Consider the following 24,491-nt stretch of genomic DNA (forward strand, 5'->3'; position numbering starts at 1 on the left):
AGTGAGAGTCTCAGAGTGGTTGTGATGAGCCAGAGTACGCTCTGTACGGATACCTGTGTGACTGCTTCCCTCCTGATGTCCCAGGTGAGAGGGAGCGCACGGGGCCGGGCCGGGGAGCTCTGGGAAAAGTGGGTCAGGACCAGAGCTCATCTTTCCGCCTCTTCCCCAAGGGCACCCCGGGCTGATAAACTGTTGGAGCCGGTGCGCTTGGCCGAGGCCCCTCCAGGCCCTGGCGTCTTTCTGTCCAGGACAGCAGAGAGGAGCCCAGGATTGCCTCTTCCCGTGTCAGGAGTGCGAGTACCAGGAGGCCCGGGACTGAGCCTGATGTGGGCTCCCCTGCCAGGGCCAGGAGTGGGTGCAGAAGGCCCAGAGACCCCTCCGCAGCAGTGTGGCTCCCAGAAGCCCTGGTGCTGCCCTCACCGCCGCTTTACCATGTGGAGGTGCTGCTTCCTGCCACTGGAGTCAATAGTCCTGATGGGGTCGCTCACGTGCACCCCACCGAGAATGAACTGTTTGCCAGAAGGCTACTCTAGACCTGCTGTTTACCAACTGTCCCTGCAAAGGTCAAGCCCGCCTCTCACTGTGTTTGTGTCCCGGTCTGTAAGTCTAGAAGGGAGATCATTCATTCACTTACTCAGGCCAACACACTGAGCTGTGGTGGAGACAAGATGAATGATCTCCATTAGGGAGCTGCTGTCTTGGGGACTGGTAAGCTGTGCTCTGATATGCATCTGTGGAAGGGACTGGTTCTGTCTGTGGAAGGGAGTCGTTGGGCTGAGGGTCGGTCTCATGGAGAAGACACTGGGGAGCTGGGCTTTGAGGCGTGAGTAGAAGTTGTCAGGTGATGGGGAGCTGCATTCCAGCCGTGGGGAGAGAAGCCTGAGGAAGAGCAGGGAGCCAGGAAGGTGCCAGGCATGCTTGGCGACCACTGTGAAGACTGAACAGTGGTTGCCAAGTCTTCACAAGTGGTCGCCAAGTCTTTGCCCAAGTCTCCGCCTCTGGGGGAGACAAGCCGGAGAAGGAGGCAGGGCCTGGCCTCGGAGCCCGCTTCTGAAGCTCCTGAGCTGTGTGGCTTGGGCAAAGTGCTTACTATTTCAGAGCCTGACTTCCTCCCCTGTGAGATGCAGTAGTAAGACCTACCTTGGAGGGAGTTATTAAATGGTGTCATACATGTAGAGTATGTAGCTGAGAACTTTCCACAACATGAGATGCTCAGTAAATGTTTGTTTCCTTCCTTTCAGGGCTGGGGTGAGACTTTCTGACTGGCCTTGTAGGTCACAGGGAGCCCTGGAAAATTGTGGAGCATGGAATTCATACGATTGTGTCTATTTGCCTAAGTGTTTGTGTGTTTTTGGTGGTCTGGTCTGGTGGAGGATCCTTTGGGAGTCTAGGATGGTGGGGCTAGAGACATGGCTCAAGACAGGAGAGATGAGAAGAATCCTCCCCGTCATGGTCCCCAGCTGCCTTTCTTGTCCGTCCTCTCCCATATGGCCTGCCTGAGCTCTGGCCAGAGGTTTTGGGGGGAGGGGCTAGGGTTGAAATGGGTTGTCAGTATGCCAGCCATCCCTAACGGAGGCTACAGTGCTAGTCTGGTTATGAGAAAGTGGGGTGAGTGTCAGGTGAGGGGCAGCAGACCATGACAGCAATGTGGTGTGATGGTAGACATTGATGACCATTTATGGCGGGGTGCCTGGGAGTTTACATGGATGTCTCCTGGGTCTTTCCAGAAACCCGAAGATGAGGGGCTGCTGTCCCCATTGTACAGATGAGGAAACAGGCACAGAGAAGGGAAGTTACTTGCCCAGAATCTCAAGCTAGTGAGTCAGGATTTTGCCCCTGGCGCTTGGGATCCAGAGGGCCCACCCACGGAGATGTGCTGGGAGGTTGAGCAGCCTATGGGGCCGCTAGATTTGAGCATGGATTCCCGTTCCTGCTGGCAGATTTCAGCTGCCGGCACGGAAGAGCACTGTGCACGGAGAATGGTCAGCGATGCAACAGCTGCCTCTGGAGGTGTGAGCTCCCGAGCCAGGAGGGTCTGGGTGGCTCTGTCAGGGGCGCTGTGGGGGTGGGAGGAAGGCGAGTCCGCACCTCCTGCTAAGGAGACAGGTTTCCTGCCGCTCGCTCCAGAGACTTCCTGATAGATGCCCCTTCCTTCCCAACCTTCTTCGCGCACATGCTCCAGCAGTGGATTTTGAGCTGGAGGTGGGGGTGGGAGATGGACGTTTGCAGAGGCAGGCAGAGACCACCTTGCCTGGGGGCAGGAATAAGCCTGCGGTGCCTTGGAGAATGCTGCTGCGGTGTCCTGAGTGACTGCAGGGATCAGAAGTCAGGCTGGCTTGACTCCAGGCTGGCCCCTGAGTTGTCAGAGTTCACGGAGGAGTGGCAGGTCTGGGGCCATTCAGCTGAGATGCTCTTGCCTGCTGAGCCTGCCCGGGGTCCCAGTATGCTTCTTGCTCAGAATCCTAGGCAGCTCACCACGGCCAGTTGATCACAGGTGTTCTTGAGCTGCAACCCTCTTTGCCACATCTGGGTAGAAGGGGAATCCCGGCATGATGCCAGCCTGCTCAGTGACCTTGGGCCAGTGCCTTCCCCTCTCAGGTCTTTGCACCTGGTATTGGGGACCCTGCAGAGCACGGCAGCTCCCTCCGCTCCCTCCCCCACGGCCTCGCTGTCCCAGGCACGCACAGGCCTGTCGAGAAGTAGGCCTTGGAGGAGCAGGGGCCTCACGGCCTCGGGAGCACGGAACACGGAGCACGGGCAAGTCCTGGCCTGAAGGAGAGACCAGGGCCCCTCGTGCCTCCCGTGCCTCCCGTGCCTCAGGAGCTGCTCCTGTGCTGCTGCCAGACGGTGTCGTATGGGGTTGGATTAAAAGATAACTCGACGGGCGGGAGAAGCAGCCCTCTCCCGGATTTAATAAGCAGCCATCGGGCTCTGCAGCCTCTCAGCGCCTGCCTTGGTATCGCTGCCTCTCAGTCCCCTCCAGCTGCCAGGACAGCCCTGCTCAGGTGATCCTCCACTTTTGTCTCCTTCACCTTGTCACCAGCCCCCCGCTCTGTGGACAGTTTAATAATCCCAGTGAGCAGTTAGCAGCATTCTCTCTCTGAGAAAATCTAAGTCCGCAGGAATTGCCGTCTAAGTGTAGGGGAGCAAGATAGAGATGAGGAAACGGGGCGAAGCGCAGGGCCGCCTCAGCCTAAGGGTGGGGGTTTGCTCTGAGCCATGTCCTCCGTCACTGGTGCAGGGGGCTGTTCTGGCGCCTTGCAGAAGGTGCTGCTTCGAAGCTGGGTGGTCATGAGTGGTCTTGGGTGGGTGGCTCCGTGTTCCTGGACCCTGGGTGGGCAGTCACAGGACTCTTGAGGGCCTCGGGAGCCCCAGGAGGCTGCGCTGTCTGTGGGCAGTGGAGATGGAGGGGTGAGCTCCGCCTGGAAATTCCACCACCATCATCAGGTGACCCACAGGCAAGGGGACCAGAATATTCTGGTATAATATTTTCCGACTTCTTCCCTATATCTCCTGTCTTTGCACAGGCCCTCATTTTGGGAATCACATACTTAAGGAAAAAATTCATTCTACACTAAGAAATGATACAGTACACTTTTAAAAATGGATTATTCCTTATTTGCCTATACATTGGTTTATGAAGAGAAAAAAATTCTCTTAGGACATTTTCCTTCTTGGGCAGATAAAACATGGCTGGACACAAAGTATTACCTATTTTTATTTATTTATTTTTAAAAATTTTATTTTTCAATTACAATTTACATTGAATATTTTGATTAGTTTCAGGTGCATAGTGGTTAGACAATCATGCACTTTACAATTTGAACCCCCCAATATTTCAAGTACCCACCTGGCCCCATACATAGTAATTATAATATTATTGACTCTATTCCTTATGCTGTACTTTACATCCTTGTGACTGTTTTATAACTACAAATTTGTACTTCTGAATCTCTTCACCTTTTTCACTAAACCCCCAAACCCCCATACTCAACTATTTTCAAATTCACAGTTATATAGCAACTATTTAAAAGAATTATCTAGGCATTGGGATTATGAACCATTTTATTTTTCTTTAATTTTTTTTTAAAGTATGTTTTTATTGATTTCAGAGAGAGGAAAGGAAAGGAATAGAGAGATAGAAACATCAATGATGAGAATGTCGGCTGCCTCCTACACGCCCCCTACTGGGGATTGAGCCTGCAACCCAGGCATGTGCCCTGACTGGGAATTGAACCATGACCTCCAGGTTCATGGGTTGACGTTCAACCACTTAGCCACACTGGCTGGGCTAAATTTTTGTTTTAAGCAAATTTCTAATGGTACTATTTTTCTCTCTGATATTTTGTTTTTTAAATTTTCAGATCCACAGAAAAGTTGAAAGAATAGCACAATAAACATTTGCATAGTCTTCACCTAGATTCACCAGTGGGTAACAGCCTCATGTTTGGTTTTTCATTCTGTGACTCTCTCCATATATATTCACATACATTTCCCCCCTGATTCATTTAGAAAAAAGTAGACATCAGGACACTTCACCCTGAAACACTGACGCGGCCATCACTTGTGAACCAGGGTGTGCTCCTACCTAACACACCACCCTTAGCACACCCAAGGAATTCTGGGGATACAACAACATGATCTACTGTGCAGCCCATTTAAGTCTCCCTAATTGTCCTAAACAGGCCTTTTATAGAGTTTTTATTTTATTTATTTTTAAATTTTTTATTGTTGAAAGTATTACATATGTCTCCTTTTCCCCCCATTGACTTCTCCCCGGCCGTTTCCACCCCCCCTACTGTCTGTGTCCATGGGTTATGCTTATATGCATGCATACAATTTCTTTGGTTGATCTCTTAACTCCCCCCCCCCCCCCCCCCCCCCGCCTTCCCTCTGAGGTTGGATGGTCTGTTTGATGCTTCTATGTCTCTGGATCTATTTTTGTTCATCAGTTTATGTTGTTCATTATATTCCACAAATGAGCGAGATCATGTGATATTTATCTTTCTCCAACTGGCTTATTTCGTTTAGCATAATGCTCTCCTGGTCCAACCATGCTGTTGTGAATGGTAAGAGTTCCTTCTTTTTAACAGCAGTGTAATATTCCATTGTGTAGATGTACCACAGTTTTTTAATCCACTCATCTGCTAATGGGCACTTAGGCTGTTTCCAAATCTTAGCTAGTAAAAATTGTGCTGCTTGTGAATATAGGGGTGCATATAACCTTTCTGATTGGTGTTTCTGATTTCTTGGGATATATTCCTAGAAATGGGATCACTGGGTCAAATGGCAGTTCCATTTTTAACTTTTTGAGGAAACTCCATACTGTTTTCCACAGTGGCTGCACCAGTCTGCATTCCCACCAGCAGTGCACGAGGGTTCCTTTTTCTACGCATCCTCGCCAGCACTGTCGTTTGTTGATTTGTTGATGATAGCCATTCTGACAAGTGTGAGATGGTACCTCATTGTCGTTTTGATTTGCATCTCTTGGATGATTAGTGACTTTGAGCATGGTTTCATATGTCTCTCAGCCTTCTGTATGTACTCTTTCAAAAAGTGTCTATTTAGGTCCTTTGCCCATTTTTTGATTGGGTTGTTTATCTTCCTTTAGTGAAGTTGTATGAGTTCCCTATAAATTTTGGAGATTAAACCCTTGTCAGAGATAACATTGGCAAATATGTTCTCCCATGCAGTGGGCTCTCTTGTTGTTTTGTTGATGTTTCTTTTGTTGTGCAGAAGCTTTTTATTTTGATGTAGTTCCATTTGTTTATTTTCTCCTTAGTTTACATTGTCCTAGGAGCTGCATCGGTAAAGATATTGCTATGACAAATGTCTGCTATTTTGCTGCCTATGGCTTCTTCTAAGATTTTTATGGTTTCCTGTCTTACATTTAAGTCCTTTATCCATTTGGAGTTTTATTTGTGTGTATGGCGTAAGTTGGTGGTCTAGTTTCATTTTTTGCATGTATCTGTCCAATTTCCCCAACACCATTTATTGAAGAGACTGTCTTGACTCCATTGTATGCTCTTGCCTCCTTTGTCAAATATTAATTGAGCATAATGGCTTGGGTCGATTTCTGGGTTCTCTGTTCTGTTCTTTTATACAGTTTTGAAAATGTAGGCTCTGATAAACATTTATTTGGTTGTTATGCTAATGTTATTAAAAACATGGATTATAAACTCAGTTACCAGTGATTGACACAGCTTTGTTAGAACCCATTGTTATGATATAGACATGTATGTACATGCTACTGATAGTGTCCCCTAGACCAGCAGTCGCCAACCGGTGGTCCGTGGGCCACTGGTGGTCCGTGAGGTCTGAAAGGTTGGCGACCGCTGGTTTAAGGAAACGGCTGCCCTAGACAGTCTTCGAATTCCTGAAACTTGGGCAGGGCCTGGAGGTCTCTCTTCCCAGAGTCTGTGAGCCGAGCAGTGAGAGGCCTCTCCGGAGTCCCAGCGTGCGGTTTGCACATGTGCTCTGAATTGCTTCGATTTATGAAATCTGACACCTCCAAGTCTGGACATTTTAAACTGTCCTGCTAAATTTTTGTAAGTACCCAGTGCTCAACCCTTTTAAGTACCGTTGCCTGGAGTGTTAGAGGTCATTTGACATAAAACAGAAAAACCAGCAGTATCTGCTACGAAACCCGAAACCTCCTCCTCCTGTCACTGGCCCCCTTAGCTATGGACACCCCCAGAAGGGCTGATGGCTGCTGTGGGGCCACGGAGGACCAAAGCCCAGCGAGGGAGGAGGGAAGTGAGCAGTGAGCGGGAGGGAGGGGGAGGGAGCAGAGAGAGAGGTGCCACCTTGGCCAGTGCAGTGCTGCCCTGTGGAGCCAGCGCTTAGGTGGCCCTGGGGTCTGTTAGCTGGGGGCCTGCCCTGTGCCTCCCTCGGGGAAGCAGTGTCGGGAATGAGCCCTTGATTAGAATCGATCAGACTGGCTTTGGTCCAGCGGTGGGACTGGCTCATCACTTCCCTTCCCTGAATCGTCCACTCATAGGGTTGTAGTGAGGATCCAAGAAGAGAATTCGGGTGAGTGCCTTGAAATTGCAGAGGAAGGAGGTGGCCTTGCCCTCGGGACTGTCCATTGTGGGGTTGGCCAGCTTTTCACCCCTGGAACTGGTTCACGACGGCCTTGCTCAGGGATGGGCAAGCACCAGATAGGGGAGGGCAGGGGTCAGGGAAGCTGGTGTCCCAAGGAGGAAGGCTGCAGTGTGGGCCCTCTAGGAGGTCCTCTCCCAGGAGGCCAGGCTGAATTTAATGGGATGGGCAGGGGTGGAGAAGAGGTGTGGGGCCCGGGGGCTGAGGAGGCTGGGGCTGCCTGGGCAGTAAGCGCCTGCCCTAAAGGGGTTCCTGAAAATAGAGCGGCAATGGGAGGGCGGCTTCCGCGCTGAGTGTTTGGAAGAAAGGTTGCCTTGGAATTCTGAGTCGTTTTTCTGACTCCATCTCAAAAATATAAACATGAAGCTTTATTCGTTGCTGACAATAAGGCATGCACATTTATGTAGAAAATTTAATTAACGGAGAAGGAAAAAGAAAAGCACACAAAATCCCAGAGGCGACACTATTAACCTTGTGCTGGGGGAAAACGGAGCTTTTATTTTATGCAAGGCATTGCCCCAAACGTTATCTCACTTCATCCTCACAAAAACCCTGGCAGGCGGGTACTTATAGTGTTCCTGTGTTACCAGTGAGGAGAGTGAGGCACAGAGAGGTTAAGGAAGGTGCCCTGGCCACACAGAAGGGGCATGAGCTGGGATTCCCGCAGGCAGGCGGGCTCCAGAGCCCATGCTGGCCACCCAGCCAGGATGTGCCCGTCCCTGCAGTTACCTGGTATGTGCACGCATGTCCTTATGCACATAGGCTAGGATTCAGATGCTCAGTGGGTGATGGAGACCCCTAACCACATGCAGTGGGTACCAACAGACGGGAGTCTCTGCCATCTTCCGCCCCACAGCTCCCTGTGTGAAAGCCGGGCCGTGGCCTGGGGTTTAGAAACTGAGGACTGTCTGCTTGCTCTGATTGCTGAGGATAGAGTCACCCGTCTGTGGCCACATCAGGAAGAGGAGACTGGAGAATCGGTCCAGGGAGCAGGTGGGGTCTGAAACTGCTCCCTCCTCCCCACATCGGCTGTCAGTAATGTTTACTCGGGGCCAGTGACTTTTAGGCCACGGGGCGTAGTTGTTTTTCACTTGGCTATCTGAACTTCCTTGGACTTCTGCCCTTCTGCCCAGTGCATGGGGGGGTCCTCAGCCAGTGCTTCCTTGTGGCATCGGGACTGGCTGTGAGCTTGGCAGGTCACAGCCAGGAATGGCTGCCCAGAGGGATGTGGGATTGGCAGGAGTTGCTCTCCGGGGGACTGGCACCCCGGGAACCCTTCCCCCCCTCCTTGGCCTGGGTCAGTTAGAGCAGGAGTGGCACCAGGGTTTCCAGGGCACTGCGGGACGGGCGAGGCCTCGGGACCTCGTTTCCCCATCTGGACTGTGGGGTGCTGGTGCCTGTCCTCCCTGCTCACCGGGGAGCTGGTGGGGGAGGAGGAGGCGGCGGCGTTATTGGGGATTTCATCCCACTCATGCACTGTCTTCGGGGCCCTGCATACTCCCTTTCTGCCTCCTTGCTCCGATACTGGCAGGCAGGCAAGGTGAGGTTTATTAACCCTCCAGTTGAGCCTGGAAGAAACCGAGGTTGAGAGGGAGCTGCTCCGTGGTGACACGGCCCGCATGCCAGTGTCAGAGGCAGGCTGGCAGCCAGTCTGCCTCCAGGCCAGGGCCCTCACCCTGCAGCACGCAGCTTGCTGGTCTTGCCGTTCTGAGGGTCGTGTTCTTCCCCCAGGTACCCAGCACCTGCCGCATGCAGTCTGAGAAGAGAGCAGGAAGCAGGTGACACAGGAAGCTCTGTTTGCTCCTGACCCCGTGGCTTTGGGATGCCCCTGTGGGTTGTTTGTTTGTTCAAAGTTGTTTATTGAGCACCTGCGGTTGCCTGACCCTGTGAGAGATGCTAGAGCTGCAGAAATGGAAGAGGCGACACCCTGGTGTCAGGGACCTCCCAGTTTGGTGGGGGTGGCAGCTTGTAAACAGTTAGTGCTCATACGGTGCACTGGCGTAGTGTCCAAGCAGAGCATGGTGGGGTCTAGGAGCCCAAAGGTAGGCAGTCTTTGGGACTGCTGGAGCCAGTTTCCCCACCTGCCAATGGGTGCATTGCACTATTTTGATTTTCGGGGGTCTCTCTCCCTGTCTTTTACGTTCTGTGGTTCTTCATGAAAGCAGTGTTATCTTGGGGGTTAAAACACACCTGGTGCCAACCAAAATTGTTGAAAATGCTCCCAAGTCAGTTGGAGAGGGAGGAGCCTATTGTGTTCTATCTATTTATCTTTTCACAATTACCCCTCTGATGGGACAAATGCGTTTGTTTTGTATGCCAGGGAGTGTTTTTCTCGCAAGTTGCTCCGGCTTATTGCTGTGTTCCGGTGCCAGGAGGTTGCTTATGGGTCATGGGGTAGGGAGGGATCGAGGGCATGTGTCAGATGTGCTGCTGTGGGTCTGAGCCAGGGTTGGGTGTGATCCCATTAGTGGGGCGTCCCAGGGAAGTGGCTGCCATCCCTGGTTCCTAAGGCTGTGTCAGGCCTGTGGGTGTCTCTCTCCTCCTGAGTCTGGGCCTGTGGGCACCACACATGTGGACTGTGAGAGCAGAGGTGGTCGCTGTGGGCCCGAGTCGCTTGAGCCAGACTGCGGGAGCGGGCGGGGCGCAGGGCTGGGACCAGGTCTGAAGGAGGGGCAGGGGCAGGAAAGGCGGTGAGGGCCCTGTCCCTGAGGGCTCTCCCTTTCCAGGCCTCATGCTAGGGACGTGGTCACGGTTACACAGCCAGCAGCAGCGGCAAAGCCGATGACTCGCAGTCAGTGTCCCTGCATTCAACAGCGCTCGGAGGTGCAGCATTTTCAGTAGTGTCCAGGCCTTTTTCTTGATATGAGTGCGGACCAGAGGGGAATGTGGGTATAGGGAACGACCCGAGGTGCATCGCTGCTCTCTGCATCGCTGCTCTCTGCTGTGTGTGTGTGTGTGTGTAGGAGGGAGGGAGAAAGGTGAGTGGCTGAGGTGTGGGACCTCTATTAACTGCTCACATAGAGCAGATGCCTGAACCTTCACCTCCTTCCCCTGCATGGAATCCCGGCTCTAACAGGCGCTGCTGCTCCTTGGGGCATGCACACCTGGGCGTCACCTCCTTCCCCTGCATGGATCCCTGCTGTAACAGGCGCTGCTGTTGTGGGCCATGCAGAGGGATAAACGAAGCCTTGCCCTTGAGAAGTCCTCAGCAGGACTGAAGGCGTTACGTGTGGCCCATTGCAAAGTGAAAATGTGTGGCCCCTTGCTCATAAGTCATTGAGAATTTTAAGGTGGTGATCGCAGAGTGTGAAGCCAGGCATGGGGCCTTGGGAGACTGTAGCTCGAGTGCAGGACGCCGGCCCTGGTCCCATCTCATAGGTGAAGCCAGGCCTGTAGACATCAGTTAGAACCATAGGGAGGAACAGGCAGGGTGATGGTAACAGGTCATTTCCTGATGGAGGGATCTGGAATGCTCCTTGGAGAGGTTCCATGTAAAGCTGGGCCTGGAGGGATGGCTAGGATCTTGGTAGAGGTGGTGGTGATGGTGGAGATGGGAACATGTGGGCGTGGACAGGGAGTGAGGAGTATTCGTCCTTGTAGCCTGCTGGGAGGCCTGGGTGGAGGTAGGGGGCAGTGGGAGGGTGCAGACCGGCTGGGCCCAGCCCTCTAAGATCCTCAAATGTCAGCCTCAGGCAGGCTTGACCGTTTAGCCAGGGACTCCTGGGTGCTTGGAGATGGTGCAGAGCTGGGCTCTAGGGGACGCTCTTGGAGGTGGGGCTCAGTGACATTCCAGCAGCTGGAACAACCGATGCTGAGATACCTGACATTTGTTGCTCTCTTAGTCATTCTGAGCCACTGCAGATGAAGAGTGGAGGTGAGAGAGGTTTCTGTACTTTGTCCACGGTGGTAGGTGCCTGAGCTGGGGCCCTGGAGACCCGAGCAGAATTAGGAAGTGGATGAAACAGTTGAGCTATGAGAGGTGTCGCTGGGATGGTGGCAGTAGAGAGAAGTGACGAGTATGAGAAGGCGTGGAGTCGGTCAGGTGGATGTTGGCACCTGAGTGGTGGTGGGCTGCTGCAGTGGTGGGGTACCCGCGTTGAGAAGCTGCTCGCCTGTCTCATCGGTGAGTCCTGCCAGTTGTTAGCCTTGGTGTTTTGACCCTAATCTGTCTATAAGTTCCCCTTTTCTCATCATCACCCTTTGGGCATGCAAAGGCAGCAGTCTGTTCTCCAGACCTTTGGTTTTTTTCTTTTGGCAGCTCTTGGTTCTTTCCTGCTCTCACATCAGTTGCGGTTCTACGCTGAACACGGTGGTTCAGGCGCCGTTAGAACAGCTGGGAGAGATGGGACTGGCTTTCAGCAGGTCTCAGCGATGCTCTTGGGTTTGGGATATTCTTGCGCTTTGAAGGTGTTCCTTATCTTTGGCGCCCCACCCACTGGGTGCTCCTCGCCATCGTGTGTCCACTGAACCATGTCCCCACACATTCCCCCCTCAGAGGGCTAACCCCTTACCCCATATACCCCAAGACCTGGCCAGGTTACTCATGTGACCAGTTCTAGACGCATTCATGTGACTATCTTTCTTCTCCTGCCCCCACGTGTCAGAGGATACAATGCTTAGTGTAGAGGGATGAAGTAGCCTGCAACTGACCCTGCCTGACCCCTTCCTGGGTCTGGAAGGTGAATCCTACGTAGTCTCCCAGCCTGGCAGGTGACCTTCGAAGCTTGGTAACTTGATACTGCTTTGCTAATTGTCTGCTGAGGTCACAGCTAGCCCTTGTCACTGCCCATCCACCTGGACTACAGTCCCCCAACTGGGCTAACTGGTTGAGCCAGTGTTCTGGGCACTCATGGGAAACAAGTGGCCTTTGTGGTGAGCCGGTGGACAGGCTGCCTTCGGCATGGGCAAGGTGGCTGCACAGGCAGGCCTTCCAGGCTGGGCAGGGCCCAGGGAGCTGGGAGGCCCGCAGCAGACCCCGTTTTTCTTGATGATACGGGGCACAGACTTGCAGGGACTGCTCCTCTGCCCTTTGGTTGCCATTGAAGGCAGTGTGTTCTGTGTTTTTGTTGTGCCTATGTCAAGAAGCTTCGTCAGTTCTCTGCTTGGCCTAGGCCTGGGAGGGTACCGGTGGGGTGTAGCACTTCTGCATGGCTGTTTTGTTTTTAGAATAGATTTTTATTGATTTCAGAGAGGGAGAGAGATAGAAACATCAATGATGAGAGAGAATCATTGATTGGCTGCTGCCTCCTGCATGCCCCACACTGGGGATCTAGCCTGCAACTGGGGATATGCCCTGACCAGGAAGCGAACCGTGACCTCCTGGTTCATAGGTTGATGCTCAACCACGGAGCCACACTGGCTGGGCTGCATAGCTGGTTTTTCACCAGGTCTCCTTGAGATGCAAACAGAGGGGAAGTGAAACTTTGGGAGATTCGAATGTTTCCATTGTGACAAGTCTTCCTTAGTTATCTTGAGGGAATCCAAACACAAACCCCAAATGTACCACACATTATAAGAGACCATACACCTCAGAGGAACTGGGTAAACATTAGGTGACTTGGTTTAGTTAGGTTTAACGCTTGGAACTTGAGAGCAAGACACATTCAATAACAGGGGCTGGGATGGTCCTACATGTCTTTGCCTCAGAATTTCATTTGCTTGACACACTGGTGGTGTAAAGGTAGATTTGGGCACAGACGTATGTCTTTTGAGACTGTTTTAAGAGGCTCCAGTGAATGATCTTAGAGTGAAAAAGTGGCTTGCCCTTTAAAATAGTTCCAGAAGAATCAGTGTCATTAACTAAAACTATGTCCAACAGTTTTGCCCAGTGAATATTAGTAATTCTTTTAACCCCCTCATCTAATCCTTTCATATGGGAACTCGTTCCTTTGTCATCATGGTTTTGTGTCCCTGCCCCCCACCTTGGATCTGAATTTTGCAACTCTTGGTTCTTTCCTGCCTCCCACCTTTGTTGCGGTTTTATGCTGGATGTGGTGGTTCAGGCACGGCTAGAACCGCTGGGAGATACCATTTGCCTCTGCAGGACCTGCAGGTCATCTGGAGGGAAGGTGTGCTAACTCAGTCTGGGGCATCCGGGCAGGAGCTGCAGGAGAAGGGGGAGCTGTCGCTTCCCACGTGGACCCTTCTGAGGTCATTTCTCTGAGATTGACCCCTTAAGGCTGGGCAAAGAGGCTCCTGTGCATTTGCCTCCTAGGCATTCAGTTTGCTCTGTTCTCTGGTGCTCCCAACAGCCCTCCCTCCCCACCCGCGTCTCTCATCTTTGATGTAGTTGCCATGGACAAAAAGCTTAGGAAATGAAAGAACAAGTTGTAGACTCAGAATGTTTGCCCCCAAGGAAAGCGCATGTTTGCACAAAATCCCGTCTGACAGTTTCCATTTAAACAAGGAAGTTGGGGGCCAGCAGGCCCAGGAAATGTGAAGATTGGTGCTTTGTTGGGCTGCAGGCCTGGGGTAGCTCCGTGTAGGAGTCCCGTCCATCAATAGAAATCCGAATTTTCAGATGAAAATCACTGACTAGTCCTGCCCCGCCTATGCAAGTGTACATGCTGCATGTCGCCTCGGAGCCTGCTCATCTGTCCCCCAAGGTCTTCTCTTTGTTTTTCTGAAATGGGATGAAATAGAACGAGCTTTTAAAATACATATTTTCTGGAGAGGGCCTGGCTGGGATGGTACTTCTGCCCCTGAAAGTTCCTTCTCTCATATCAGGTGATGAAACACTGGCAAGGCTTATATTAAAAAAAAAATAAAAATCTTAATAGTCTGTCCAAATAGATTCCCTTGATCACTTACTTATTTGCACACAGGCTGAAGTTTTGATAGAATTCCTTAACCATGTTAACTTTTTTTCCTTAAGAATAATTTTTTTTTCTGATTATCAAAGTAGTGCTCATTTTAAAGGAAAAAAAAAAATTAAAGGAAAAGATTCCAGGATTATACATGATAGAAACCCTGAGTTCTCTTATGTGTCTGCCAGGGGCTCGAGGCTGGGGAGAAGGCATAGTGGCCTCAGACAGCGGGCATCTGGTGGGCAGGGCCATCCTGGGATCATACGGTGGCTGCTGGGTGGGTGAAGAATGGGCAGAGGGAGCAGTTTGGCTTAGAGGCAGCTCAGAAGTAGTTAAAGGTGCAGGGTGCATCTGACTTCAAGTGTAGCTGATGGATCCAGGGCTCGTTCCTTAACCTCTCTGAACTTCAGGGCCATTGTAAATTGGGGCTAATAGCAGTACCTCTGCTGAAGTGCGGGGAGTTTTAAGTAAGAACACACGCTCATTTGATGGTTTTTCAAGGCTCTCACTGGGGACGATGTCTGTATGGGAAAGGGCTGCACGGAGCGTGGCACAGTGGCACCTGTATTAGTGTGGTAGGGCTGCTGCTACAAGTACCATCGCCTGGGGGTGGGGAGAGGGCTCTCAAACAGCAGCCATTTACTGTCTCCCAGTCCTGGAGGCTAGAAGTCAGAGATCAAGGTGTCAGCAGGTTGGGATCTTCTGAGGCCTCTCTCCTTCGCTTACAGGTGGTTGTCTTTTCTCTGTGTCCTCACATGGTCTTCCTCTGTGTGCACACGTACGTCTGTGTCCAAATTTCCTCTTCTTAGAAGGATTAGGGCCAACCCTACTGACCTCATATTAACTTTTTTTTTTTTTTAATTTCTTTATTGATTAAGGTGTCACATATTTGTCCTCATCCCCCCATTCCCATCCCACACCCCTCCCCATGGATGCCCCAACCCCCTGTTGAACTTAACCATGGGTTAGGCTCTTATGCATGCACACAAGACCTTTGGTTGATCTCTCCCCCCTCCCCCCACCCTCCCCTATCCTCCCTCTGAGGCCCGATAGTCCGATCGGTGCCTCCTTGTTTCTGGTTCTGTTCTTGTTCATCAGTCCATGTTGTTCATCATTTCCCCTAGATGAGCGAAATCATGTGTCACTAGAGATGTACTTATAAGAATTGAATGTGCGACGGGCAATAATAGTTATGCTGACAGGCAAAAAATCAGTCTGTAGTGAGTTTCTTTCTGGACCAACAGTTCTTTTGAGACCCAATATCAATGTCCACCAGTTCCTTATGAGTACATGTCGGCACTGACCCCTCAGCTCTGGATGGTGGACAAATGGTGATAATGCAGGTCCGACTCCCTCTGGTTTGGTCTCGGCTGGACCCAGGGGGGGCACGGCCTCACCCGGACCCGGGGCCCAGGCTCACCCGGATCCAGGGGCCCGCGGCCTCGCCCGGACCCGGGGCCCAGGCTCACCCGGATCCAGGGGCCCGCGGCCTCGCCCGGACCCGGGGCCCAGGCTCACCCGGATCCAGGGGCCCGCGGCCTCGCCCGGACCCGGGGCCCAGGCTCACCCGGATCCAGGGGCCCGCGGCCTCGCCCGGACCCGGGGCCCAGGCTCACCCGGCTCCAGGGGCCCGCGGCCTCGCCCGGACCCGGGGCCCAGGCTCACCCGGCTCCAGGGGCCCGCGGCCTCCCCAGACCCGGGGCCCAGGCTCACCCGGCTCCAGGGGCCCGCGGCCTCGCCCGGACCCGGGTGCCAGGCTCACCCGGCTCCAGGGGCCCGCGGCCTCGCCCGGACCCGGGACCCAGGCTCACCCGGCTCCAGGGGCCCGCGGCCTCGCCCGGACCCGGGTCCCAGGCTCACCCGGCTCCAGGGGCCCGCGGCCTCGCCCGGACCCGGGGCCCAGGCTCACCCGGATCCAGGGGCCCGCGGCCTCGCCCGGACCCGGGGCCCAGGCTCACCCGGATCCAGGGGCCCGCGGCCTCGCCCGGACCCGGGACCCAGGCTCACCCGGATCCAGGGGCCCGCGGCCTCGCCCGGACCCGGGTGTCATATTAACTTAATCACCTCTCCTAAGACCCTATCTCCAACATCGTCACATGCTGTGGGTCTGGGGGTTAGGACTTCAACACATGAATTTTGGAGGGGGTGCAATGCCACCCTTCACAGCAGTTATTTCTGTTATGCACGGTTCTGAAATGGTGCGGTGTGCCCAAGTTGCCCAAGTCGCACACCTCCTGGTGTGACTTGGCTCAGTTGTAGAACATTAGGGCTGGGTGGTATAGGGGCTCCCTTACTCTCTGAGGAGGCTGAAGTGTGGCTGGAAAGCATGGAGCCAACACTTACTCTTCACACTTGAACTAAGCTGGGCCTGGGGAGAGCAAGCACACTGCAGGCCTGGGGTCTCCCTTCTGCTGGGAGGAGACTGGGCGTGTTTGCTGTCAGGGCTACCTGCCGATGGCCAGAGGACCAGGAGCTAGGAGGAAACTGGGAGCTTTGGGGGCTGGTGCTGTACTCTGTGGTTATGGGTTTTGTGTTTTTCTCCTTGCACAAAATAGTAAAATATTTTCTCTTGTTACTTAAGATCAGCTTTCTCTCCTGAGGGCTGCCTCTGTGTGAAAGACGCACTCCCCTTTGTATATTTGAAATACTTCTCTCATCTCCTCCTCTATTCCTTTGAGATGCTGCTTTCAGTGTTCTTTTTTGTTTGTTTGTTTATTTGTTTTTTGTTTTTTTGTAAATGCCAGGAAGTAGATTTATTAGATCATATGGTAAAACTATTTTTAATTTTTTTTGAGAAGCCACCATGTTAGTTTTCAAAGTGGCTATACCATTTTACATTCTCAGCAATAGTGCACAAGAGTTCCAATTTCTCCACATTCTCACCAACATTTGTTTTTTTCTGTTTTTTTCCTAAAAGGTGTAAGGTAGTATCTCATTGTGGTTTTGATTTGCATTCCTCTAATGACTAGTGATGTTGAGCATCTTTTCATGTGCTTATTGACTGTTTACTTTCTCTGGAATAATATAACTTATTCAAGTTATTTGCTTATTTTTGAATCAGGTTTTGTTGTTGTTGTTGCTGAGTTTTAGGAGTTGCCTATACCCTGTATCAATTTGTGATTTAAATATGTTCTCCTATTCTGTGTGTTGCCTCTTTACTGTTGATAGTGTCTTGTGATGCCCAAATTAAAAAATTTTAATGAAGCCCAATATGTTTTGGTGTCAAAACCAAGAAATCATTGCCATTTCAATGTCATGAAGCTTTTGCCCAGTATTTTTCCTAAGAGTTTGATAGTTTTAGTTCTTACCTTTAAGACTTTGATTCACTTTGAGTTAATTTTTATAAGTGGTATTAGATAAGGGTCCAAATTAATTCTTTTGCATGTAGATATACAGTTTTCCCAGCAACATTTCTTGAAAAGACTGTTTTTTCCACATAGAATGGTCTTGGCACCTGTCAAAAATTATTTTACCATCTATGACAGGGGTGGGGAACGTCCGGCATTAGGGGTGAGTTAATTAAATGTTTGACCAAATATAGCAGGCTATTTTTTAAGTTGACAATTTTGTATGGCCCTCAAATGTTGTTATAAATATCCAATAGCCCTTGGCAGAAAAAAGGTTCCCCACCCCTGATATGCAAAGGTTTATTTCTGGTCTTTCTATTCTTTTTCAGTGGTCTGTCTTTATGTCAGTATCACACTGTTTTGATTACTATACCTTTGTGGTAAGTTTTGAAATCAGGAAGTGTGAGTTATCTGGCTTTACTTCTTCATTTCTAAGATAGTTTCATCTATTTGGGATTCCATATTAAAATTGGGATGGGCTTTTCTATTACTGCAAAACATGTCATTGGGATTTTGATAGGGATTGCATTGAGTCTGTAGATCACTTTGTGTAATGTGGGAATCTTAACAAAGTCCCTCCTTTTTTACTCATTCCCTTGTGTTTGTTGTTTCTGTTTGTGTTTTGAGTAAGAGTAGAAAAAAAAAGTAGATGGAATTTTGGGAAGAGAAGAGCTGAGCAGTAAAGAGTAGAAGAATGAAGGAAACTGGGAAAGGTGTTGTGCCGTCAGGGAACAGTGAGACGCAGGTCTCCTGAGCAGCTTAGAACATAACGTTCGTGAGCAGTTCCTTCCTTCACAGTTAAAATGCAGGTTCAACATCTGTTAATATTTGTTTGACACAACAATCTGTGATCTACAGATAAATACTTTTTATAGCCCCCAGTGTACAGATATGGAAACTGAGGCTCAGGAAAATGATTTGCCCCCCTGGTCACCCATTAATAGCCAAGCCAGGAAGAGCCAGATCCATCCAGCTCCTGATCCTGTGCCCTTTCCCCTGGGCAGAGTCACTTTGTACCTCCCACCCCTGTGGCAGGGGTCTTCAGACTCAGCAGGAATATTGGGGCAGTGTGGGGGGAAGTGAGCGCTTGCTCATGATCTCAGAATCCTAGGCTGAGTTGCCGTGGTGATCAGTAATCTTCAAGGCACCACACAACGCAGATAAGGAGGGTGGTGTTGATGCTGGTGGAGGAAGATGGAGCATCAAACAGTTGTTGATGAAGACGAGACCTTTCCTTTGTAGTTGCCCTCTTTGGCCTTTGTGGACTCAATGTCCCTGGCCTGTCCAGCCCGGGTGGTCATGTCCTTGTGGCCTTTCCAGCTCTTGCCCTGAGACTTGGGCTGTTCCCTGAGCTGTCATTTCCTCTGGCTGACTCCTCCGCTTACCCTGATCTGAGATTAATGAAAAATGGCCATTTGGAGGATGACATGGCATTAAGAGGACAGTGGGAGAGAGACATTTTTGCAGTTCTTTGCATGCAGTCTGATCATCGGAATCAGGATCAGGTTCCCCACACCCCATTGGTTCACTCTATTTCCTGCTGCCTTCTGAACCGGGATGGAAATATTTATCTAGTTTGTTCCCGAGATTGTAGTGGTCTCCCCTGGGTGGACCAGGATTAGCTGATGGCCGGAGGAGTGACATGGTTGGAGGGGTTGAAGCCAGGAGCAGAGGACAGGCCTGCAGCTGAGGTGCAGCAGAGATGACTGGAACCCAGCTTTCTCCCCTTTCTTCCTCTCCACTGTGGGGAAAGATAACCTTGGCCACAGTGCCGACGCTGGCCCATAAGCCACTTCCTGGCGGCTGCCTCTCAGAGTTACCGACCCATCGGTCATGATTCCTAGATGCTTCTCACCTGAACGTTGTCATTGAGCAAGGGGATGGCTTGCTCGCCTCCTCTGCTGTCCATCGGGGCAAGGGATTGGTGATTTTCAGTTTTCCTGATCTTGCTGGAAAGGAGGTAGTATAGCGTTAGTGGATAAGAGTGGTGTTTGAATCTGGACCTGCCACTTACCGGCTTTGTGGTTCTGGGCAAGTTACTTGGCCTGTATTTTGCCACCTAGAAAATGAGGTGTCAATAGTCTGCTGCTCATAGGGTTCTTAGGAGGATTAAATGGAATAATCCTCATAAATAGTGACAAGTACTCAATAAATGTTAGCTGCTGTGAGTAGTCAGGGTGTGGTAACACATTCAAGAAAAACTGGAGCCAAAGCATGGAAGGTACTACTACATGTTGGTACGTACTAGCACTTCCTGAATCATGTCCATCCATCTCTTTGATACCCAGGAACGTGCAGGGGGTAGGTGGAGCGCAGGTACAGTTTGATCAGAAGTCAGGAGGGTGTGTGTCCATCTTCCCTTCACCATGGAGCATCCTGGGCATCTCAGCCCACCTCTAAGCCCTCTGCCACATGCCCTTGTGTTCCGTCCCTTTACTTGGCCAGGTGGCTCCCCTTCAGCCTCCCTGCCTGCCCCTCCTTTGTCGTCTGTGTTGATTCCCCTTTTCATCCTTAGCCCTGAGCGCTCAGAGCTTATTCCGTGGACGCCTCCACTGCCCTTCCTGTCCATACTCCCTCCTTGGGCTGTGATACCATCGACTCATTGCTTTAAATACTGAGCATATGCCGACAGTTCCCAAATGATAGATGTAGCCCCAGCCTCACCCCTGTACTTCAGACCATATCTCCACCTGCCTATCTGTCATCTGTACTTGGGTGTCTGTCCTTCCCTCAAATTAATTTGGTGAAACATGAACTCATGACCCCTTACCCCCACCCCAACTCTTCCTCCTGCAAGGTTCCCCATCTCGGTGACAAGCAGCTCATCCTTCCATTTCCAGGCCGAGACCTTGGAGTCATCCTTAACGTCTCTTTCTTTCCGATTCCACACTGAGCCTGTCAGCAGACCCTCCCTGCTGTACCTCCACAGCATCGCCCAGCCCCAGCCCCCTCGCCAGCTCCACGCTCACCACCCGCCTGGCCGCCAGCACAGCTCCCTTGGACGATTGCCTTTGCTGTCTGGCTGGTTTCCCTGCTCCCCCCACCCTCTTTCCCCGTGGACAGTATGCAATGCAGCAACAACCAGTGATCTTGTTAAAGTGTAATTCAGACCATGTCTCTCCTCTACGCAAAGACTTCTAGAGGTTTTCCTCTCCTCACTAAACTCAGTGCCCGCTTTATGGCCCGCAAGGCCCTGCTGCCCTGAGTCCTTCATGCTGCCCCACCCAGATGTTACTTGCACACCTTGCAGTTACCTGAGACATGGACACCCCATTCATCACCCCCCATTCACGTTAAAAGATGGACTACTGGTCAATAAATGGCCACGGAAAGTGGGAAATAAGCATCATTACTCTGGTATTTTAGCAAGTTCATTATTCTTCCAAAATTGTGCGCAGCTGCAGCTATATCTCAGTGAGGGAGAACTAATATTAGCTTACAGACCTGACACCTAGGGGTGTGTGCTCTGCATACTAGGGGGTGAATCTTCGCCTGACCCAAAGATAACAGCAGGCTCTGCTGTGTCGCCAGCCTCCCTGTGTCCGTCAGGGAGAAGGTGATTGGTGTACCCGGAGCTGGGTGTGGAGGGTGCATGAAGGCTTTCTTGGTTGAAGCCCCAGCCTCTGTGGCTGCTCCATTCCAGGGCCAGTCATTCATACCTCCCTGAAAGGCTGGGGCTTGTCAGACTCCAAGTTTGGGTCTCAGCACCCACAGCCGAGGGCCATGTCTTTAAAGGAAAGGGGGCTGCGGCCCTAGGTGGAGTGTGGCTGCCCTGAGCCCTGGCTCTTCACAAGGGCTTCTTAGCAGCCAAAGGAACCCACCCTCCCAGCACCTCCTGAGGTCCTCTCGAGTGAGGGTGCCCGCTCTGGGGCCAGCCTCTGCACCCAGTATGGGCGAGTGACATAAAGCCATGGCTCCTCGCCCTCTCTTTGCCCACATTTAGTTCCTATGTTCAGCTCAGCTTACGGTGCCTGCCGAGTGTCCTCTCGGTGGGGAAAGGAGGGTGGGGAGGGGACAGGCTCACTCTGAGACTTGGCACTTGCACAGGGTGACAGGTTCTGCCTGTGTCTCCTCCAGGCTGATCTGGCTTCTCAGGTGGTTGGTTACCCAAGTCTACTATCCTCCAGGGCCAACTCCAGGCCCCTTCCTCCATGAAGTCTCCCCTGACTGCTCTTCCACCTTCAGAGCTGGGCAACAGCATTGTGTAGAGCAGGGGTCCTCAAACTTTTTAAACACGGGGCCAGTTCACTGTCCCTCAGACCGTTGGAGGGCCGGACTATAGTTTAAAAAAAACAACTATGAACAAATTCCTATGCACACTGCTATGTCGGCTGCTAAGCAGGACAGGCAGCGGCGGCAAAAACACCCGTTGGGCTGGATAAATGTCCTCGGCGGGCCGCATGTGGCCCGCGGGCCGTAGTTTGAGGACCCCTGGTGTAGAGGGATCAGGAGTGCAGGCTTTGGACTAGACTCCCTGTGTTTGTATCCTGTTTGCCCCCCCAGTAACTCTACCACGACCTTAAGCAAGTGATTTAATTTTTCTAACTCTTAGTTGCCTCCTTTCTGAAGTGGGGCTAATGACAGCCTCAGGGCTGGCGTGGGGACGAACCGAGACAAGCTTGCACAGTGCTTACACATCCAGGCACTAATGGTTAGTGAGGCTCAGACAGCCCAGCAGTTGTCATGGGGAACTGTGTGGCCTCGTCACGCTAGTACAGCTTTCACCTTAGGTCATCAAGGGATTGAGGACAGGTTGGAAGGTCTGGTTTGACCATAATAGCAGCAGCTAACAGAGTGCTGGCTGTGCAGGAGCTGTTTCAAGCCCTGCCTTGCCCATTAATGCAGTTGATCCTCTATGAGGTAAGTACTCCTATTATCCCATTTTACAGATAAGCACATGGAGGGAGGGTGGGAGAGCCTGAGCGACTTACCTGAGGGCACAGAGCTGCTAAGTAGCAGAGTTGGGAGTTGAACCTAGGCCGGCTGGCGCCCCATCGGCATTCTGCTCATTACCGCCTTGATTTACAGACAAGGGCCCAGGCGCAGAGTGGGGAAGGGACGTGTGCAGGGTCCTGGCAGGTGAGCACCCTCCGCAGTCCCAGCTTCTCTTCTTCCCACCAGACCCAGCCTAGTGCCGTGCCGGTGGCCGGTGAGCCCTCCGTGGGTTGTGTGCCGGCTGCGGTTCCTCTGGTGTGAGCTAGGAGAGGGTCTAGGGTGAGGCAGGTGGCCTGGTGGTGACTCCCCGCTGTGACCAGGCAGCACCTCCCCACTCTCCCAGAGCCCCGAGGGGATGGTAGCTTGCCTTCTCCCTCTCTCTTCTCAGGTGCTTTGGGGAGGGGTGGTGCACATCGTCCTGGGACCTGAGCTGTCTCAGGGCAGCTGGCAGGCCAGCCTCTGGGCACCCTCCTGGGCTGGCTCCCGGCTGGAACACGTCTCTCAGCGCTGCAGCTTTCACGTGAGAAAGCGTGAGTCACCGCGGCCTCTCGGGCTCCAGGTGAATGGAGCGCTGTGTGAGGGACGAGTCTCTGTCTCTCTCGGGCCCCACAGGCTGGTTACCGCTCATGTGACTTTACTGGAAGTTCTTTTTAAGAGGTCTCCGTGACCCCGTGGGGCTGAGTCACAGAGTAAACAATGTGCAGGGGCCCCAGTGCTCTTGGGAAGGGCGCAGACAGTGCGTGGCCCAGGCCCGGGCCAGAGGGTGCCGCTCTCTCCAGGCCTTCCGCCTTGACGTCGTTTGCGTTCACCTGCTGGCCCTGGCCAGCCACGGACCCTGCATTCTTTCCGACTGCAGACCAGGCCTGGGGCTTGGCAGAAATGCGGAATCTCAGGCCCCACCCTGATCTGCCCAGGTAGAGCCTGCACTTGGACCAGGCTCCGAGGTAACTCCTACAGTCAAGAACCCCTCTCTGGTTCCCAGGCCATGAACCCCCGGGGCGCATGCTCTGCTCTCCTTTGCTGGAAAGGTTTCCAGATCATCAGCTTTCTCTGGGCCTGGCAGGACCTCTGCGCAGGCGTGCATGAGGCTGCGGGGCACGTCCTGGGGGCAGTGCTTGCTGTCCGTGGGCATGGGGGCAGTGCAGGGGGAGCGCGTGCGCTGGGCCTCTCCTGGAAGTGGAGGATGTGTAGGTGTCAGAACAGGTGGGGTGCAGGTGTCTTGGACATGGCCAAGAGTGAGGGGCTGTGAGGGGCAGAGGCTGCCTGAGAGACAGGACTCCCGGTGGCCTCTAGATCTGATTGTGAAATCCCAGAGGTAGATGACGCTTGACACCCGCCCCTCAGAAGCACCGGCTTGGAAAGGAGACCACGTGACTTTGGAGGAGCGTGACTCCTGTGCCAATTCCCGAAAGTCCTGACCACACAGGCCTTTTAAGACCACAGTAGCCGCAGAGACAAAGCATGACCAAGACAATGTCGTCTTCGGGCCCTTTCCACTCCCCGAATGACGTCTAAGGCCCTGGGAACATTGTAAAAGCTGGGCCCTGTCCAATTTTAATCGCTCCTTGCTGGCTCCCCACCCGTAGCTCCCAGGAACCTTGCCAGCTGACTCGGGGGTGGTGATGCCCAGAGATGCGGGCAGAGATGTCACACCGTCCCTGGGTCAGGCCCCAGAGCTCCGTCCGGCAGGACGTCGGGGACAGGGGAGAGGAACAGAATGTGTTGGTTGGCCAGTTGACTCCCCCAGCTGGGGTGGGAGATGGGCGGGGAGAGAGAAGGCTGTCTGCCAAGTTTAATTAACAGTGGAAACTCGCCACAGGGAAGGAGAGAGACCATCTGCAGAGGAGGGGCTGCTTACTGGAAGATAGGGCACTGCTGATGCCAGTATGAGGAAGGAGCGAGGCGTTCCTACAGGGAGCGTCCAGCAGAGCACGGGCGTCCTGTCCGCCAAGTTGCAGGCAGGATTGGCTTGAACTCGGAGAACCTGGAGGTGTGAGTGGGAGAGTTTATTGATGCCTGCTTTTCTGAGTTGGCGTCTTTTGAAAACAGTCCACCGGCCTACCAGCTGGCTAGCCTTCCTTGCCCCCATAAATGAAGGAAATTATTGAGAAAATGGCGATTGGGTTTAAAAATGGGCATTGTGTTGCCCTCTTGTTCTTTGAAGATGTCACGGTCTGCCTGAACTGCATCTGACTTTATTTCATGGATCCCTACACAACACTCGACATTTATGATCTGGGAAGAGAGATCGTTTGAGAAGTTTGTGATGCTCATTGTTTAAAACAAAAATGCAGAGGTGTTG

The 24,491-nt window shown here is 52.3% G+C and overlaps 1 protein-coding gene across 2 annotated transcripts in view; it reads left to right on the plus strand.

Moving 5' to 3' along the window:
* Positions 1-24,491, plus strand: part of DLG5 (discs large MAGUK scaffold protein 5) — a 112,026-nt gene that overhangs the window by 20,030 nt on the left and 67,505 nt on the right. The window contains exon 1 of one of the 2 annotated variants that reach the window (XM_079793978.1): positions 21,666-23,133. The exons of the other annotated variant lie outside the window; for it this stretch is intronic. The gene's annotated coding sequence lies outside the window, so the exon portion shown is untranslated. Of the gene's footprint in view, positions 1-21,665; positions 23,134-24,491 lie in introns of those variants that run through there. 2 annotated transcript variants of the gene reach the window in all.

Source organism: Cnephaeus nilssonii (genome assembly GCF_951640355.1).
Source record: "Cnephaeus nilssonii genome assembly, chromosome: 16".
Taxonomy (NCBI): Eukaryota; Metazoa; Chordata; class Mammalia; order Chiroptera; family Vespertilionidae; genus Cnephaeus; species Cnephaeus nilssonii.